The sequence below is a fragment of the Canis lupus genome, chromosome 17, assembly GCF_048164855.1.
Source record: "Canis lupus baileyi chromosome 17, mCanLup2.hap1, whole genome shotgun sequence".
NCBI classification, from domain to species: domain Eukaryota; kingdom Metazoa; phylum Chordata; class Mammalia; order Carnivora; family Canidae; genus Canis; species Canis lupus.
Genome location: NC_132854.1, coordinates 6,185,534 through 6,206,815, shown reverse-complemented (window position 1 = coordinate 6,206,815; position 21,282 = coordinate 6,185,534). Strand labels below are relative to the sequence as shown.

The following is a 21,282-nucleotide window of genomic DNA, read 5'->3' as shown; positions in this document are numbered from 1 at the left end:
ATCACGACAAGATTGAGGTAAGAATAGGGAAGGCTAAGCGGAGGTGGGAGAGGAGCTTATAGGAAAAAGAATATCCTAGGAGTGTAATTGCCAGCAATTTTCTTTGATTACAGAAAATGGAGAGGATATTCTGCTCTACATTTTGCCAGTCAAACAATACCTGGAGGGCTTTGTTCTAATGCTAGTGCCCATATTTTAAGATAGGACAACGTATGGTGCTTTATGAGAAATACAGCCAAAATAGTGAAAGGAAATTTGACATTTGAAGAACCATTGAAAAAAACTGGTGACAATTGAAAAATTGAGACTGCTTAGCCTAGGAAAGAGATTGAGAGGTACATGCTAGCAGTCTTCAAATACTTAGACTTGTCAGATTGGAGATTCAGGACTCTGTTGCTCCAGATATCAAACCAACTTGTGAAAACTGTAAAAGTTGGCTTTAGTTCAATATAAGAACTTTCTAGGAATCAGAACATCTGAAAACAAATGAGCAATCATCGAAGGACATGCAGTTCCCATCACCAGCAGTGTTCAACCACTTCTCAGGAATATCCTGGAAGGATTTCCGCATGAGGTCAACATCCTTGCCCAGACAACAAGGTTTCTTCCAACCTTGAGATTATAGAATTCTATAAAAGCTAGGAAGGGTATCTAAATGCTGAACTGATGGACCAACATGCCAGCTGTTGCCTTGAAGGATGTTGGGGCCATCGGACAGGGCTCCAAACTTGTTTGGAGCACCTATACAAACTTGTTTAGTAGACAACATCCTCAAGGGGAAGTTGTTTCAATGTCACTCAAAGGTCATAGGACAAAGAACATTTTTAAAAGTCTTTTAAATGTTAATTATATGACAAAAAAAAAACTGGAAAAAATAATGAATGTTGTCTATATTCCTACCTTGTGTCACAGAAGGAGAAACTCATGCATACTACAGGCCCATGACAGAGCTTCAGAATAGGACCACCGAGGAAAGGCCAAGCACTCAAACCACCAGAACCACATTCCCAGTTGGCAGGTATTCAACCCAGGCTCCCCTGGAATCCAGTCCAAATTTAAAATACCTGCTGGCCAGGTGGCATCTAGCTTCCTGACTCTTAAGTTTCCTGAAACTTCTCTTCAAACCTAACTTCACATTCAAACAGTAAGACATCTTGCTTCAACCATACACTCTTCCCCAACAGCATTCTCATTCCATCACCTCACAAGGAAGGCTCTTAAAGGACTTGCCTCGAATTTCTCATCTTCCACTCTGTTCAGGCTGTGGACAGAATTTTAACTCAAATCACAGCATTTACCACAGCTCTGATGTTTAATCCTCTGGAGGCTTTACAGGTGCAGGCTTGATGTGAAATTCTGAGAGTGCTAGAATCAGCATATATTGGACGCTGACATGGGAGAAGGGCATGTAAAGACCAATATTCAGACACAGACACAGACACAGAAGAAAGATAAAAACAGGGAAAAAGCATCATAGGAAGATGGAGGCAGAGGTCGGGAGTGATACCCTACAAGTCAAAGAGCACCAAGGATTGCAGGCAATGCCAGAAGTTGAGAGAACAGCATGGGACAGATTCTCCCCTTACAGCCTTCAGGGAGAGCAGGACGTTGCCGGTATTTTGATTTGGGATTTCTAGACTCCATAACAGAGGATAAGTTTCTGTTTCAAAACATCTAATTCTTGGTACGTGAAGGCAGCCCTAGGAAACCACTAGAAGAATCGGGCAATTCAGGTCAAGCCAGTGCCAGGAAGGAATCTCGGGAACCTGCAGGTAGAGACTAGTGGAAAGTGCCAGAAGCCAAACCCAAAGGGAATCCAGCAAGTACCACGAGATAGGCTAGTACCCAAGGGTTTCAACCCCTGGGCGCTGTCAGAACTCTCCCTCTGCCTCATCCTTGCATCTCAGGCAGGCTGTCCCCTCAAGGGAAGCAGAACCCCAGTGGGTCCAGGCTGACCTGGTGGTCCCCAGAGCCTCCCTCCAGGGACAGGGGCTCAGGCTCTCCCCATCCACGGGAGTTCCTGAAGAAGCACTGTGCCTGGCAGCCGAGGCCACGGGACTGCCCTCACAGGGAGGCTTCGTGGACACAACCCCAAGGGGCAGAGGTTGGAGGGACAGGGGGTGGGCAGGAGGGAGGGGGTGGGGAGGAGGAACAGGTGGGAGGGCGGAGAGAAGGGACGGGTGGGGGGAAGAGCAGGGATAGGCGGTGGGGAGAGGGTCAGGCGGGAAACAGGCCAGGGGGGTAGGGACAGGGGTGGGGGGGGAGGGACAGGCAGGGAGGAGGAAGGAGCCTGGCAGCCAGCGGGGAAAGCAGACTACCCGCGTCCACACCGGGTGCCCAGGTTGTCAGGGGCCACCTGGGGATGCAAGGGCGGCTGAGGGGACGGGAGGGAACCGGTTCCGGGCACCACAAGTGGGGCTTCACAGCCCCCTGTTTCTCTGGGTTCGCTTGGAGCACACATCCTAACTCCTATCCGAGGGGAGGTGGCCTTTGTGTCCTCGGACGCCCCCCCGCCCCCCGGAGGGCTCCTCCCCAGGCTCGGCAGCGGCGACTCCACGTCCTCCTCCTGGGGTTGGGGGCGGGGGCATCGCGGGCGACAGTCCCCCCCCCCCCGGGGTCCCTCGCTGCGCCCCGCCAAGGCCTCCCCGCGCGCACCCGGGTGGGGGCCGCTGCCCAGGGAGGCCCCAGGGGCTGGCGCCTCGAGCCCCTCCCGCCGAGCGCACAGCCCTGCCCTGCCCTGCCCTGCCCTGCCCTGCCCTGCCCCGCTCCGGCTCCCGCGGCCTTCGGGGCTCCTCTAGGCGGGAAAGAGGGGACCGCGCGGGGGGCTCTGCGCGCTTCTCCGCGGGGTCCGCTGTAACGGGCCGTCCACGCCGAGGGGCCTCCGAGTTTAAGGGCGCTGCGGTTCCATGGGGCCCACGGGCGGCACTGCGCGCCCCCCCCGCACCTGCAGCCCCATCCCCCGGGGCCGCGTCCCGTCTGGCGGCCCCACAGTTCCGGCCTGGCTCGCCCGCCCACGGACACGCGGCTTCCCGCCCCTCGCCGTGACTTGCAGGCGGTCTCCCGCCGGGAGCACCCACCTCCCTTGGACCCCCCGCACCCCTGCGGCTCTTCGGAATTCAACTACCACCTTCCCTCTCGAGCCCCCTCTGAGCACTCTAGGTTGGGGCGCCTGGCCCCATATCTGGGTTCCAAGGAGCTCTCCCCGCTCGGGGACCTCGTAGCACCTGCCCTGGCTGCTGAATATAGCACTGGTGACTGCTTTCTGTGCAAGGAGTATTGTCCCCGTTACTCTGTATCCCCAGCGGCTGGCAGCGAGTCCGCAAGGTTTGGGCACAGACCTAGACTCAGGCCCTGCTGGAGTATTTAACCCATAGATTGGGACCAGACTCCAAGGTCTGCCTTCATTCATCCGAAGGCTCTTTAGGTCTTTGTTTTTATATATATATATATATATATATATATATATATATATATATATATATATATATTTTAATTTTTATTTATTTATGATAGTCACAGAGAGAGAGAGAGAGAGGCAGAGACACAGGCAGAGGGAGAAGCAGGCTCCATGCACCGGGAGCCCGACGTGGGACTCGATCCCGGGTCTCCAGGATCGCGCCCTGGGCCAAAGGCAGGCGCCAAACCGCTGCGCCACCCAGGGATCCCTAGGTCTTTGTTTTTAAACCATTGCTCATTTTTCTCCATTCTTCGCTTCTCATATAAGCATCTATGTGTATAGTAATGACTTCCTTCCTTACATTTCAAGTGACTTAAGAATTTAATTTCACATGTCATCCGTAGATTCCTAGCCATAACCCCGAAACCAAGAAAACAATCCCTTCATGTTGCCAATATTTATTTGTGTCCAAATTTTGACCACTGAGTGACATAGATTTTAAGCCTGTAGGCAGGAGTTCTTGCATAACATGCCTTATTTATAAGCACACCAGTTAATAGTCTGCAAAGAGTTACAATGATTACAATACATTATTTGAGCAAACCCACACATGCTTTTATAATTATCACATTTGTGGCAAGTTTAGTTATTTACCAAAGATGGCTATCACTTAAATAAGGTCATGTTATCACATCAGAATATTGTGTTAAACATAAGATTTTATTTGGAGTCATTCCCCCACCCACCCGATATTGTAAAAACTCCACAGAACTCAGTGTATTAATAATGTGTGAGTAAAATTTGAGGATATAAGTAATTAATATTAATGATATGTTCATTATATTCCTCAAAATATAAATATCCTAAAAAAAAATTTAAAAAAAATAAAATAAATAAAATAAATAAAATAAAATAAATATCCTGCTTTGCATCCCTCACAAAATCAAGCATACAGGATAAAGTTATTATAAAGCTCCATGTCAACAAGTATAAACAATTACAGTACAAGCCAGGAACTAAATGCAATTACTAGTGTCACTATGTGTAGAGGGAACATATAATGTGTGTATAATGAAGAATATCATGAATCAGATTCAAACAGAATTACATCTAAACAATTTTCTTTAAGGAATACAGTTTCTCCTGGGGGTTGAGCTGGCCTATGATGTTATTTACTGACGAGGGAAATACAGGAAATGAACTCCAAATAAGAACTGTGTGCCTACGAAGATGGAAAATACACAAAAGCACAACAGGTTCAGGGAAGAAAATCAGTTCAGACTGAACAAAATCTCTTAGGAAATGTCAACAGATATTACAGAGGAAAAAAAAGGGGAACGGTAAAGAATTCTCAAGAAACTACTAGTTTATATATAATACTTAATCTTTGCTATAATTGTCACTTAGTAATTGCCAACCACTCTGCAACTTGTCAACTTCTTTCAATGCAAAGCCCTTGTCACCAGATAAAGACCCTCCTCCTAATTCTGATGCCCGTGGCATTGACCTCACAAGGTGAACCGTGATGAGAGCCTTAAAGTATGTAACCAATTGTTCAGTTGAGTTAAAGACATTACACATAATGCCTTTAAATATCATCTTTCTGTTTTCTAGTCTGCATTTTTGCCTATTCCCATAACTCTCCAGCCACCTACTAAGGCCATCCACAGTATTGAATGATGCCAGCTCTGTGCAACCCACGAAGCATGGGATTCTTTGGTTAATGCAAGCTATCAACAAGTACATGAAATAGCACCTGGCTTTAGGCATGTGCTCTAATCAAGGATAAGAAACACACAAGTCCAATGGTCTCTACCGACAGGGAACTTTCTTGAAAATGAACAGCTGTCTGTTCTGCCAAAGCAAACAGAAGAGAAGAGAAGGCACTACCAAATAAAGAAAAGAAACTCCCCGTTCCAACCTGAGCACCCATCCTATTTCTGAGACAATCACAGGCCTCTACCCTCTCCTTCAGCAGAACAGTTCCCCTCTGCTGGAATACTTACTAGATCAATACGAATAAGGTCAGTAACAACCCGTTCCTTGCCTGACATTCCCACACAGCCAAACGCATGTCTTCCAACATGAGTGGGGAAACAGGACTGTGTTCTTCAGTAACCTTAACTTTTCTCCAAGCCAGGAAGCTCAGATCTCTGCACAATTAATAAAGTTTCTATCTTTATGACCCTGAAATTCTCCGATCTGACACTGGGTCAGAACAGGACCCAGAACCAAGACTTAGGACAGGACCCAAACTTGGAGGAATTTCTGATTTTCCTTGTTTCTCAAATTTAGATGTAATTTCTGGCACCTTTTTTGAAGGTCTTGCTCTACAAAAGGTCTATGATGGACACGCTTTTTCTTATAACTCCTCTAAACAAGAGAGCTGTGGGGTAGCTCTTATCTAAATTATGACCAGCTGTTCAAAGAGAAGGCACATGGAGCTATAGTGCTTTAACTCAGCCCATACATATTCATTTTACCCCAGTGAGTATCTTAAGGACTTTCTCAAAGATTTCCTGAAATCCCTCATATGCAAATGCAACACATTAAAAATATCCTCTGCCTTCAGGCAAGACAACACCTAAACCATTATTAAAGACCTCCAGAGAAGACTTCACCATCTCCTTCAATAACTGGTTTCAGTATTTAATAACCCTTTCCATCAGCCAGCTCTTAAATCTAACTTAAATCCTGCTTCCTGGTGCTTAAGTTGGGGAATATCCTTCTGTGAAGGAATTTTAAAGTTAGAAAATTACTCATCAGCCTAGGTATTACTGCCAGCGATTAACCACACATGGAAATATCTGGAGCCCGATGCTTTTGAAAATAGAATTCCATTATTCACACTTTCTGCAGCCAAAGACAGAGCCACGAGATAGTATTGTAACCTATTCGGGAAAGCAATCTGGCTCTCGGATCCAACGGTGAGAATGAGCTCCAACCTCCCTACTAATCTTCGTCCAGCCAGCATGATTCACAGAAGCAATTTCTACATTATAATATAGAATACTGCGATCATTACTGTCCTCTTTGGTTCTCTCCGCTTGGTAGTGAGATGCTTATGCCATCTTTTCAGAGCTAAAGAGAACACTAGTAGAGATGGTTTTACACCAGAGTCACTAGAATTTCTCCTAGGAAGCCTTTGGAATCAGTTTGGCTCATCACTCTGCTTCCCCTTCATCTAAATGACCCTGTGCAAAGAATATCATTCTGTTTGCTTTTATGTCCCCTGGTGTAGACCAGGCTAGCATCACCCAATGGCTGCTTTTCATGGTGAGAAAATCATCACCTTGTGTTCTTCACAAAATTCTGCAAGACCAATCTATACACCAGCAATGCAGTGTTACTCAACAATTATAAGGGTGAACAAATAACGCCCGCGAAGTTTGGTTTTACAGCCACAGTAACATGGGGCATTTTTATATAAATCCTCTTAAAAGGGAGCTTTTACATATTTCCATGCAACCCAGCAAAGGAGAAAATTTAACAAATCCTTTCAGTAGGTGCTAAATACCATCAACATGTGAATCATCTTTAAATCATTTCCTTAACAATAGCTCCATTTTGAATGGTACAAATTGCTTGGCTAAAAGAGACAAGGAGAATGCCAGCATACTGATAAACTAGTGAACTCAGAAGAAGTCAGTGTGGCTGTCACGTCATACACGCTCAGCAGGGGCATGGCGAGGAGGCCGCAGAAATGCTTATAATTTTGTCTTGTGAAAAATTACAGACCTCAGTTGACATGACTTCTTACTAAGCAGGCTTTCAGAAACTGGAAGGTGTTACATGCCTCTGTTGGAACATGGTCTGCTTAGAGGGTCTCCCCACCCCCACTGCCCAGCATCACTGATGTGGTAGACAGAACCATGTGCCCGCAAAGACTCCCTAATCCACAAGGCCTGTGAATATATGACCCTTCCATGACAAAAGGTCTTTACAGATGAAATTACAAGAAGGATCCTGAGAGGCAGAGATGATCCTGGATGATCCAGGTGGGACCAATGTTATCACAAGGATTTTAATAAGAGGGAAGCAGATGGTCACAGTCAGAGGGGACGTGACAATATAAGTAGAGACTGATGAGAAGGGGGGTGCCTATTGTCGTAGGGAGGTGGGCACCATGTGAAGCAAACAGTACGGAAGTGGTTTGCCCTTTTGAGCTTCCAAAAGAACACAGCCCCGTAGACACTTCAATTTTAGGCTTGAGACCTCAGATCTCCATATCATAGGAGAGTAAAGTTATATCTTTGAAGCCACTGTTCGAAATAGTTTGTTTTGGGTGTGCATGAGTGGCTCAGTGGTGGAGTGTCTGACTTTGGCTTGGGTTATGATCCCAGGGTCCTGGGACTGAGTCCTGCATCAGAGTCCCTGTGGGATCCTGCTTCTCCCTCTGCCTGTGTCTCTGCCTCTCTCCGTGTGTCTCTCATGAATAAATAAACAAAATCTTTAAAAAGAATAAAAAGTAAAAATGAAGTAGTTTGTTACAGCAGCGATAGGAAACTGATACAATTGGCGTGGTGTGCTGTTCACAGAATAAGAACATAAACCAGCAATTTATACAGACAGGGACTGAACTATTTCCTTTTTTAGGCAATTGAAGATTATCACATCATACAGCTTTGTGTGTGTGTGTGTGTGTGTGTGTGTGTGCGTGTGTGTGTTAAGCAACCCTCTATTCAGGTAACTCAATGTTCTGAGTTCTTACATCTACTAGCATTGTCTAAGGTGACAATTTTCCCATTTTCTTGCACTTCTGTAAACAGGAAGGACTAAATGAAATTATATTGAATGGCATTTAATCATTCTAAATGAACCATTAGGTTAAAACCCTTACCTATCTAAAAACCTAAAACTAACATAGATCTTCTCTCCCTGCAAATAAAAGCAACAACAGAGCACGGTTTAGAGGAGATTTTGGCAAACCTTAGTGTACAGGTCAAATCCAGCTATTTTAATATATAAAGTTTTATTAGAACACAGCTGCACCATTAGCTCATATATTATATATGACTATTTTCATGCTACATTCACAGAGCTAAGTAGTCTTGACAGATAATATACTCCACCACTATCTATATACCATCCTCAACTTTGTCTCAAGCCTACAACGCTTAAAATATTCACTTCCCGGCTCTTTACAGAAAAAACTGGGTGACCCCTGGATTAAAGGGCAGACAGATTAAAGTCAGACAGACTTAAGTTCTAATTGTGATTCAATCATTTATGAGCTGTGTCATTTGGAGCAAAATATTTAATCTCAGTGAGCTTCATTTTTCTTGATTTGTATAAGAGAGATCCACAGCTACTTTAGAGGAGATTTAAGCCTAGAATACAGTGCACAGAACATCTGTCAAAGTGAGCACAAATTATTTATATCATATATTAATTAGTTTCAATTCTATAAAATATTAAGCACATCAAAAGTTAACTTACAAAGTAATAGCTAAATAAGCAATAGATGCTTCTAATAATAGCATTGCTTTTTAGCAGATGCTCCATAAGTATTTCTGAATGAATGAGTAATCTGAATTTCCAAGTCATGAAATGGAATTATGCCACTACTGAATTATCTTGGGACACGAAATGATGTCTGCCCCAAGTTTTTACCCACTGAACTGATCACAGCAACACTAAGGAACTCCTCCTGTATTAAGAAGAAAGAATCTCTGGTGAAGGACAGTGGGCTGCAGTAATGTCAAGGGTAAGGAACCTTTCAGCAGATCATCTGAGAGCAACTCCAGGGCCAAGGGAAAACATTAAGTGCCCTACCTGAATTGCCACCATATCTTCTCATGATTTATTTGTATCAGTTCAAGAAAGCACAAAGTGATCCTGAGCAAAGAGACAAATTGTGCCATCTATGGGCAAGCAACCCTTCCAATTCGTTGTCATAACACTCACTGGATTTTTCCAGTCCCCAAACTTGGCATGATTAGTGAAGCCTTTATGTTCTTTCTGAATCAGGGAAAGTAATTCTTTAAGTTGATTGAGCTTTGACCACACCTCTTTCCAATGCTTTATTGCAATTTTATCACTTTCTGGGCCCACCCTTGGCTATTACCAGCAAACAAAGTTAACTGGGCTTGGAATCAGAACATCCTGCTCTGAATTCCAGCTCTGTAACTTCCTACTATCGTCATCTTAGGCGAGTCCCTACATATCCCTATGTTTCCATTTATTTCATCTGCAAAATGGAGCTAAATATATTTAATCACGGAATTGCCCTAAAGATTAAATGAAATAGCTTATGTAAATCATGTACATAAATGACTCTTTTACATTTTTCTTATTAGAAAATTACAAGGTAGAAATTAAAGGCAAAAATTAAAGGCTAAGTCCTGAAGGGCAGTGTAAACATTGGCCATTTCTATACCGCAATATGCAGAGTAAAATGGATTGCATTTTGATGGGACTCAAAAAGCCATATTAAAAGCCATTGAATTGTCATAGTTTATAGCAGTATTTCTCATCTGAGACAAAAACCCAACATACAAAGGTTCATCAACTGGCAAATGGATAGATCATTGTGGTATATTCATTCTATGGAATACAACTGAACAATTTAAAGAATAAAGTGTTCATACATGCAATAGCATGGATTAATCTTGTAGACATTATGCTTGAGTGAAACAAACACAAAAAGCTGTGTGATGATTAATTTTATAAATCAATTTAGTTAGGCTCTGGTACTCAGTTGTTTTGTCAAATACCATCCTTATGGTACTGTGAATGCATTTTTTAGATGTGGTTAAGACTTAAATCAGATGTGATTAATGCTTTGAATAAAGCAGATTACCCTCCATAATAAGAATGGGCCTCATCCAATCAGTTGAAGGCCTTCAGAGAAAAGACTGAACCCCCTCAAAAAAGGAAAGAACCCTGCCTCCAGGCTGCCTTTGGACTTATGAGGCATCAACTCTTCCAACTTTTGTCAGAACTTCCAGCCTGCTGGCCTGCATTGCAAATTTCGGACTTGTCAACCCCCATAACAAATGACTCCATTCCTTAAAATAACATTAATGTTTTTTCTCTTCTCTCTCCATATATATACATCATATATATGTATTACCTCTATATTAAGTATATTACATATACACATGTGTAATCTTCTATTTCTCTGGAGAACCCTGATGAATATAGGCTACATATCATATAATTCCATTTATATGAAATTATAGAAAAATGAAAACAGTAGTGATGGGAAGCGCATCAATGCACATCAGTAGTTCCTCATGGCTGCAGGAATGAGAAACTTTTTAGGATAACGAAAGTGTTTAAGGCATTTGCACATAAAATGTACAAGCAGCGGTGGTTACCAAAATCTTGTATCGATTACCAAAATTTCTCAAACTGCACACGTTTTCCTAAAATGAATGAATCTTACTATATTTAAAATATATCTCAATAGAACTTGGATAAAAAAAGTCAGACTACTGGCCATGTAATAGGTTATAATATTCTCTTGTACATCATGAGGAAACTTAATTGAAAACTATTTTGTGTGTAACTTTGTTTTTTCATGACTATGGAAATACTTGGGTTCACTGAATTGTCATTCTTGCCCTAACACTGAAAAAGCTCAAGGTGAACAAACACTAACTAATCTCTCTGTCAGGTGAAGTCACGGGTAATTCACATATTCATTATTATGAACAAGTTAATTAAAGTCATAATACTAATAAATTACATCCACTAAAGCCATTATTTTATTCACTTCTGATTTATATACAGTCTCTCTCTTGAGTAAATGGGAATTTTTATGTGACAGTAAAACTGAATAGCTAATATATCAATCCATAGTAAACATCATCCGAAGGCAACTGTGATAAAACTAAGTCCTTGCAATATCAGGGAAGAACAACAGTATCAAAAATAAAAATGTTTATAACTTTAAATGTACCAGCAATATCACCAGTTCTGACCCAGCAACTTTGATCTCTGGCTCAAAAGCATTTTACAGTAGTTCACGAGTTATCAAGAAGTCATCCGCTCAGGACAGAGCATTTGACAAAGGTATCAGAGCAGCAAATAAACAGCTAAAAGCTTTGCTCAGAACTTCCACCTTTGCTCTCACAGCTGCCCTTCTGGACCAATGGTTCCATGATAAACAAATTGGTCTACCCTCTATTTGCTACCACATTTCCTAGATACGAGTCAACCAGAATCTCTTAAGTGCAACCATGAATAATGATCACCCCATGAATCAAGACACCCTGTGTCCTTCCATTACCAGGGCTGCTGAGCCCATCCACAGCCTTTCAATGCTTTACAGTTAGTACTGAGGTTTATTTGGAACACGAGAAAGTATCAGAAATGGAGAATGCTGTCCAAAAATGCCTAGCCATGTAGTTTATGGCATAAAGTCCATTTCATCATTGGTAATGTGGAATGATGGTGAAAACCAAGGTTTTAGGGGCACAACTTGATTTTATCAACAGATCTGACACTTTGAAGTTGTGGAGTCTTAGACAAACTATTGAGCTCTCTGCAACTCAGATTCAAAACTGGGAAAATAAGAATAATAATACCATCCATACATGCTGGTTTAAAGGCTCAAATACTGTTTGTAAAGCCTCTACTTTTAATACCCGGCCATTATAAGATCTCAATAAAGATGGGGGATACTACTGTAATTATTTCCCAAAAGAGCTTAATTTGGGGGTGTGTGGGGGTTTGTATTATATTCCTGAGACAACTGTTATCTCCTCTGAAACCACACTCCTAAACATCACAGATTCTAATGGTTCCATTTAAAGTGGTTGGGGTATCCAGACAACCATACACAGAAATGTGCCAAGTAATGGCCTCTCATTCTGAAGGAGACCCACACTTCTGCCCTGAAGTGCAGGGCTTTCTTCTGAATATAGAACCAACCATCTCCTGTGCCTCTCAATGCTGATCCCCAACAGACCAATCTAAACTTTCATTTTCAAAGACGCAAAATCAATAGCTACCCACCAAGCTTGAAACTTACTCCTCATATAAGAAAATGTGAAAGGGTTGACAGGTGTCAGTAAGTGCTGATTGATTTTTAGGAGATATATTAAAAAATGAGGGTACCAATTTATTTTCTCTGCTGATGACCAATAATGGTTTCAGTTGCCTTAAAATACAATTGCATCCCTTTCAGACACCACCTTGATTGTTCAGGGTTTCTGTACACCTCACTTTTTCTGTCCCCTTTTTCTCCATCTAATACCTTGTTACTCATCAAATGATAACAGTTATGTCTTTATCATTCACACTGAAGCCTGATTCTAGAACCACCACCTCATACCATTAGCACTGTACCATTAGACGTCAACACTGGTGACTTACCTGACAATAACCACTTTAGCAAGTGTGCAAAAGCAAACCATAAAGTCAGGAGACTTCTTTACAAAAATATCAGACCATTTCATACTTAAAAGTATGCATAACAGTGCATAAATATGACGCATATTAGCCCACAAAAGTGTATTATGTGCTCTTTCGGGGGGCGTGTATTATCTTTCTTTGAGTTTCTATCTCTAGCAAAATACCTGGCACAGAGCAAATGCTCGATAAATACTTGATGAAAGAACAAATAAGCCATGTCTCACAAAACACACTGCAGAATGACAGAGGCAGAAAGAACATTTTTTTTCCTGTCGAGGGGAAATTTTTTTGAAGAATGTTCAGTGGAAGAATTAGTGACATGAGTACTAACCTGCTTGATCCTTCCCTCGTACCAACACAATTTCTCTGAAAGACCCAATGGATCAGGTTAGAAGCACTAAAGCTCAGTTATATCTTAAGTCACTAAATTAAGGGGTTTTATGTACAGAGGAACCCAAAAATAACATTGGACAAAGGAACGGGGAATGTATACTAGTTGCTCTCTTTGGGATCATGGGAAACAATTTAATCTTTGAAATGACCGATATTCATGACTCCTATTCAAGAAATTATTCAGGTAAGTCTTCTATAAATTATTTGTGCAGTGAAATTCACATGCACTAAAGTAATATAGAATTAAAGTATAATCTTCTATTTTGCAACAGGCAAACCATACCTTGTTAGAAAGCTCTTTTGTTCCCCCAATATCTAGAAGTAGGATTTTTATAAGGATGAATTGGGCATAATTAGATCTACTTATATACCGTTACTTTAATTCACCACGTACACATTCACTATGATATCTTAGACGGGATGTCATATAAACAAGCCTAGTTAAGGCTGGCTAAACTGGAGAGAAAAAAGAAATCATTATGACGCACTGGGATGGTGAATCTTTCATCTTTTGTCTTAGCCAGTTACTCTCTGCTGCTGCCAGATTAGATGATCCTTGAAAATATGGGGTATGAAACTGAGGACAGGTAAAATTAAAATTCTAAATTCTTGTGTCTGAGATCTTGCATTTTTCCTAATCTGGCCTTATGAGCCAAACATAATTTGAAGTGCTAATAATGGATAAAATTCTCCTTATTTTTATTTCCCGACACCCCACTTCCAATTGTGAGTTTCACACATCTGTCCAACAAAAACTTGAAGACTAATCACAAAAACATTTACAAACACCAAGAAGTTCACCATGTATGTGGAATATGAATTTGAAAATGTTTACTTATGCAAATATTTGGGAGCTAGGATTTTATTCTTGGCATAGAAACGAAGTTTTCTCTAAGCATGTTGCTACAGAGAACTGACAGCCTGGAGTGATTGCTTCCACGAAGAGGCGTCAGGAATGAGGGTTACACTAGCATTTAATAATGTTGATCCAACGTCACTTTCATGTTGTTAAAAGCTGAGGAATTTATCTTAAACTTTGACCTAACTGTCCTTTCTTTCTTCATCTTAATAGTCAAGACTATAATTTTGAAGGTGGGCTATTATAGCCTGGCATGTCTTTCTTTCTCAATTTCACTGACGTCAGGGAAGGCAGAACGGCATGAAACTACAGACTCACTTGGGTCATTAAAAAAATAAACCATGTAATTTCAGTGTTTAGTCAACAAATGAATTCAGTAATATTCACACACTAATTTTTGAGTCATTTGGTGGGTTTCTTGTTGTTGTTTTTAGAAAAATAGAGCCAAAACTTCAAGCCCCCTTGGCCACAGGTAGACTTCAAGGCTGCCATGAAGCAGGTGAGGCAGCGGTGCTGGATGCAGGCTGTACTCTGGGCAGTGGCCTGGCCTCAGATTCCCAGCACTGCTTCTCTGTCTTGAGTGATGACAAAATGCTCGAGGTCTTTTTGTTTTATTCTCAAACACTAATTTTGTGCTATCTTCGAGTGTTCAAAAAAAAGGGAAGGGGGAAACATTTGCTGGTCACATATTTAATATTTACCTGCCCATATGTGAAAATAAATACCGGAGTCCATCCCCCCAGCTGGTTTGGATTGGTTTCTGCTCTAGAGGAAAACCTGCAAAACCAGTTTTACCAAATCCTTAGAAGAATGTTTTGTTGCACAAAGAAAGCATTGTTCCACAGGACAAGATAGGTAATTATGATAATGAAGAAGTTTGTCTTTCATTGTGAACTTACATAAAATAGAAATAAAATGAGTGATTACTGATTACAGAAGGTCTTTTACTCACCCTGGAACTTGTAAGAAAAACAGAGGAAGTTCGCTTTCCAAAGGGGCATTCAAAAAATGCTCAGTTTGTAACCCAAGCTAATGAAAACAAGGAAATGTATAGTTAAGGCTGACTTCCAATACCTGGCACAACAGGATGTCTTCCTCTCCACTTCCCTCAGATGTCTCTTTGAATCCATGGAGGAAAGTCGGCTTTGGTTGTGAATTTCCTTATCATTAGCTTCTGTCTCGACCTTAATGTACTTTGAGTGACTCTCTGGTTAGTACATCTAATTTCCTCTCTTTAACAACAGAGTATGACTCTGATAGGATAAGCTACCACAACGAAGAGTCAATTCTCTCCAAATGGAGGGATTGCTGTAGTTTGAGTGGTGGGTTTTGCTTTATTACCAAAGCCCACTGATGACCATACATGGACTTTTTTGGAGGCCACATCTTCATAAAACATGTTTCTAATATTAACAATTTATTTTATGGTGTTAATAAAAATTTTGTATTTAAATGCTTTTTCAAGTTGTGTTTTATCATTTCAAAAACAAGGTCGAGACATCTACCTTCTGTGTAAAATTACTACGGGAATTTACAAAAATTCATCTGCAGCCACCATTGCTGGACTGAAAGGGCAGGATTCTACTGGACACGAGAAAATAGTCCACTTGTTCCTCTTGCCCACTCAAAACCCTTCTTTGTGGACAGCTACCAACCCTTGGGTAGCATCTCAAGCAGGTTGCCTGGTGTTTATGATCATTCTCAGACACGGAAAGTCCTGCAGTCATTTTAATAATAAAAGGAATCTAATTTCAGTCATTTAAATGCTGAAATCGGTGTATCTGTTAAAATTCCAAACTTTCTGCAACAGTTCCTTCTCGTGGCTTACTTCTGGTCCTGTAGCTCCCAGTGTAGCTGTGGCCCTTCTCACGATCAACTACGTAATTTGCAGGGTCCAGCGTTAAAGGAAAATGTAGGGACTCCTGTTCAAAAATTGGGAATTTCAAGATGGAGACAACACAACCTAAAAACCAAGTGAGAGTCCCTTTGAGCATGGGGATAACCACTCTGGTGTCGGCCCCAAGCTCCTCACTTACCTCCAGAACAGTAGCCGCAGGTTCTCACCTCCTGCATTTCTGCGGTCTTCAACACCTGTCCTCAGTGTTTCTGAGTTTCACCCCATAAGCAGAAAGGGGGGACAAACTCTAAGTCCTTCTCTTTGGAACAGAGGAGACAGACACCAAAAACTAACCTCCTCTAAGGATAATGTCCTAATCTCATCACTCTCTCCCCTCTGTCCCTCTCACCTTTAGATTCTCTTGAGAGACTCAAGCAAACTTCCTGCTGAGCACGGAGCCTGACAACATGGGGCTGGATTCCAGAACCCTGAGATCACAATCTGAGCTGAAATCAAGAGGTGGTCGCTCAACCAACTGAGCCACCAGGAGCCTGGACAAAGATCTCCATTCCAAGGACATACTATAGTAAACACCCAACAAATCTTCCAGTAACTGCACCAGATTTCCCCCTAGGTATCCACCTTCTCCACTCTCTCCAGTCCACTTGCTTCAAGATTATCAAGGACAGTGTGGCCAAGCCTATACTATCAGTAGTTGGCTTTTGCTCACCAGAGGTGATGACAGGCAATGAGAGTTATGATTGATGTGCTGAGGAGACTCTTGCTCTTCCCCCTCAGGAAGAGATAGAAGCCAGCCACGTGACATGATGTGGAATCTTCTGGTCACCATCTTGTGACCACAGAAGTGAAATCAGGATGGAAAAAAAAGCTGAAACCTAACTGTATCTTTTGAGCCCCTGCATCCTGCTATGACTGCAAAGTTGAGTTAACTGAGGCAGTGGATCGATCCTTTTGGCTTAAGCCAATTTGAATTAGATTTTCTGTAATGTACAACCCAAAGTTTTAACTGTTAAATTTACTAACATTTTATAGCTCATCATTTCAGATTTATTCCTAAGTCATAATTATTATCAATATAAATTTTAAACAGTATCAAAATATGATGTACTTTTACCATTATTTCCTATGTGTCTTCCAACTATCTTGTTATTATTCAAGGGCAGGTGACCACATTACTCCTTTATACCCAGGTAAGAAGTAACTAACATTATGTATAAAACCATACAACTGGTACCCTGGGTGGCTCAGTCAGTTAAGCATTTGACTCTTGGTTTTGGCCTAGGTCGTAATCTCAGGACCCTGGGAATAAGCCCTATGTCAGGCTTCGCGTTTGGTGAGGAATCTGCTTGAGATTCTCTGTGTCTCTCTCCCTCTTCCCATCCCTTCCTCTCTCTCCCTCTCTCTCTCTCTCTAAAATAAATACATTTTAAAAACAACAAGACAAACAAAAACACTCGACAACTGACAACACCAAGGCACATGAGAAGTACAGTATTTTACAGATTATGATGACAAAGTATATCAGGTTTTTGAACCCCTCAGAGACATGTTTGGAAGATATCAGTGAATTAACCAGAACAGTAATTATAATTCATCATTTGATGCTAACAAACACAATAGGATGTCACCACTTACATTACTTATAGAATGTTTCTATATAGGATACATGACTTTTTTCTTAAAGATGGTTTTTAACATTTTTCCAGTTGATATTCTGGCATTAATAACTGTCATTTTTTGAAGCAAGTAAAAGATAAATGAAGAGCAAATTATTAGCAAAAACAAATAAAGAATATTTTAAAACTTGAACTTTCATTTCCTCCCCCCCCCCAGTGAAACTCATATGTTAAAGAGAATCTATAATATGATTTGTTCCACATTTTCAATCCCTCAAAGGCACTGATGTTTGTAAAGCATCTTCCCCTCACCAACATGAACACCTCTTTCCTTGAGTGACAGCAAAGTCAAACCTTACAAATATCATCGGAAAGCAAAGGGAAAGCTGTTCTTTGAAGAAATGTGGCGGAGACAGTCTTCTGTTTTAGAAACACTGCCACCCTAAATATTCATACCCAGAGGTTTATATTCGATCTTTCATATTTTAAAGACAAAACTGGGGGAGACCACAATAGTGGGGATAATATTTTAAATTCTCTGCAGCTGCATTCATGAATTGCACTCTCTTTGAAGTACAAAATTAATAGTTAAACTATATACCTCAAACAGGGCCCCAAAAGGTGACCGTAGCGTGCTAACTCCGCAATTTTAAAATGTGAACATTTCCAGAGGTGTGCACACGTGGATGCTGATAACATCTCCATCTGGGGCCTATTCCTCCTGCCAGCTATCTGCTAGTAGTCTTCTTTGAAGTCTAAGGAATCCTTGAGGGGAAGATGCAGAGAAATTTTTCCAGGATAATGGGCTAGGGATACTCTTGGCAAATTTCTCTAGAAATAAGAAACAAAAAACAAAAAGATTGTGAATCACCACTGTATTGTAACTTAAATGCAGCGTTTTCTCCATGAAAACTCTAAAAGACTTCATATAAGTCCTCCTAATAAGAGTAAAGTCATCACCATAACAAAGATAATCATTTCTAAAGGATTTCTTAAAAGGTTAGAGGAGTGAAAAAGTAAGTGCTACAGGTTGAGTGCAGTTTTGGTGGTGACATAAAAAATGGGATATTTCAATGACAACGTCAGGACCCATTACCAAGGGTGCTGCAGTCTCCTGATCTCTACCTACCGAGCCTCCCTACACAGACCAAACCACCAAAAGGCTAGCTCACTAACGGGTAAGTTGGAGCCCATCACTCTCTTGCCTAAATCTCTGTATTAGTTCCCCTCTGCCTGGACAAGAGGCTGGAATTTGAGTGAGGTGTGCAAAATCTGTGCCCTGCCTGGCTTTCAAATCTCGCCCCCTGACATAGCCTTCTCCCTTCCACACATTCACATCCCTTTACTGCCACACACATATACACGCTCACACACATGCACACACACTCATATAGACATATACACACCTATTTTTTTCTCCCTTTCTCATGCACCTCCCCCCCACACTCCCACCAAGCTAAACACCACCTTGCAGAAAAGGCTTTACATGTGCTGTTTCCTCTAATTCTGGGTCAGCATTTTCTTCTGTAAAGGGGCAAATAGTGAATATTTTCAGCTTTTTAAATATAATTGTAGCTGCAACTTTCTGCCATGGTCCATGAGTTGCATGAGCATGGCTGTGTTCCAATAAAACTTTATTTACAGACACTAAAATTTGAATTTCATATAATTTTGTACATGTGTCATAAGATATTATTTATTTTTTCCCTACCATCTAAATATGTAAAAACCATTTTTAGCTCCCAGGCCACACAAAAACAAGCAGTGGGCCAGACTGGGCCCCCAGGCCATAGCTGGTGAGCCCCACTCTAGGTATATTGCCTTAGCCTACTTATGTGCCAAAATCACTCTTTCAGACAGTCCTGGAACCTTCCATACCCAGGCACAGGGCTGCCATGGTCACAGTAACACTTCTCTCTGGTTCCACTGGTTCTAATATTTTAAATAATTTTTACTACCTTTCCTCCCAACCAGACTCTGAGCTCTTTATAAGCAGTGAAAAATCTTATGCAATTTTCTTGCCCTCCAAGCTCTCAATCTATGCCAAATTAATAGTTACATAAAATGAGGGGACTCAAATTTTTAGACTCTTTCTTTCTCTTCTCTAAAATATTTCCAACGTGTCACTCTGTGAATAAAAGGCACTAGGTGTGATGAGGGACAGGGAGACAGCCTGGCTGGGAATCAGAGCTCTGCCAATGCCAGATCCCAGTTTTCTGTCAGGATAATTGCTAATCTGACCTGGGTTAGGGTGTGGTGGACAGTCACCCATCCCACAAACATTCTTCTACTGCTGGGTGTTGGGGCTCTAGCTGGGAACAGGATGAAGGTACTCCTTGCCCTGAGGGATTTACAGACTGGTCGGAAGAAAGACTGCAAAAGCCAGTCTGATGAGAAAGTAGAGAGCCCCAGGGGCACTGAGCAGAGGAAGCCGGTCTGCAGGAGAGAGAGAGGCTTGGGGAGGACCCTGAGGAGGTGACTTGAACATGCGGGCCTGAAGGAAAAAGGCTAGGTGAAAAAAGTTGGCTAGTGAAAAGAGAAGGAAGGGTGTCTAAGAAGAAGGAACAGTCTGCACGAAGGCTCAGAGGTGGGAAAACCTGAGAGAGGTTGCCCAGCCACCCCCACACTATTACCATTTGCATGAGGCCTTGGAAAGGGTTGTTAGGGGAAACAGCTGCTGCCTGACCCAAGGAAGGCTCCATCATCTGCAAACTGGGAGCAATGAATTAAATACTACCGGGGCCCTTCCTGATTATATCCGTTCTAGACGCCCCCCTCTTCTTCTCTAACTCAAGTGGAGAGCAATTCAGGGGTGTGAGCAGAGGCATGGCACAAGCTGGCCGTGTTTTAAAGGGAAGAGTGGGGCTGCGATGAGATGGGACGGGGTAAGGACAGAAGCAGCAGGCCAGGGGAGTCCATTCTAGTCATCCAGCTGAGAGCCCCAGGGGCAGGAGGCCGTCAGGGGTCTCCCCTCCCTGTCTGAGTGTGGGGTGTGAGATAAAGAAAAGAGGCAAGGATGGTACCAAGCCTTTGGCTGGAGCCCAGGGAAGGCTGGAGTCACCATCAGCAAACCAAGACAAGTAAATCTGCGGTGGAGCTCATCGCAGAAGCACATCAGAAGCTGGATTTGCTGAGAATAAAGTTTCCCATAGACTTTTAGGTCAAGAGATCACAGGCAATTGGATATATGAGACTTAGTTCCAAAGAGAGTTCTGAGCTAAGGATATAACTTTGGACATCTGCAGCGTATAAATGGCCAGCAGAGCAGAAGATCAGCTGAGGTCACTGACGGGATGAATGGAGCCTGAGGAGACAAGATACGAGAGGACTGGGTCCTGAGCCTCCAACAGCAGAGCGATTTCTAGTCATCGTTGCAGAACTCACTGATCCAAGGGCTGACTCCAGGAAGGCAATTTTCCGAGTAACGCATCAGAAGTCTATGCCCTAACCCCTTTTATGTTACAACAAATAATATTGCACATGACTGAGAATATAGTTTCATCATTTTAGACTGGCCAAAAATAAATAAATAAATAAATAAATAAATAAATAAATAAATAAATAAATAAATAAAATCACTGTCTTTCAAAGTGGGAGTTGCATACACACACGCACACACGCACATGCACGCACATTTGGTAAGGGAAGCAGTGTGGACAACAGCATTCAGGAACTAGGACTCGGAGTTGAGACACAAACCAGGAACAGGATACAGAGGGACGAAAATCAAAACCGGCTGAGCGTGGTAGGACAAAAATCGGCTAAGGTGTCACCTCCATGCTGGTGAGGGGCTCAG

General features: G+C 42.1%; 1 long non-coding RNA gene across 4 annotated transcripts in view; it reads right to left on the bottom strand.

Moving 5' to 3' along the window:
* LOC140607856 (uncharacterized) overlaps positions 1 to 16,328 on the bottom strand; it is a 160,215-nt gene extending 143,887 nt beyond the window's left edge. For 2 of the 4 annotated variants that reach the window (XR_012009774.1, XR_012009769.1), the window contains exon 1: positions 16,049 to 16,325. This is a non-coding gene — a long non-coding RNA (uncharacterized lncRNA). Of the gene's footprint in view, positions 1 to 16,048 lie in introns of all 4 variants that reach the window. The other 2 variants (XR_012009772.1, XR_012009771.1) reach the window with 2 other exon arrangements.
* Positions 16,329 to 21,282: the final 4,954 nt, after the last annotated feature.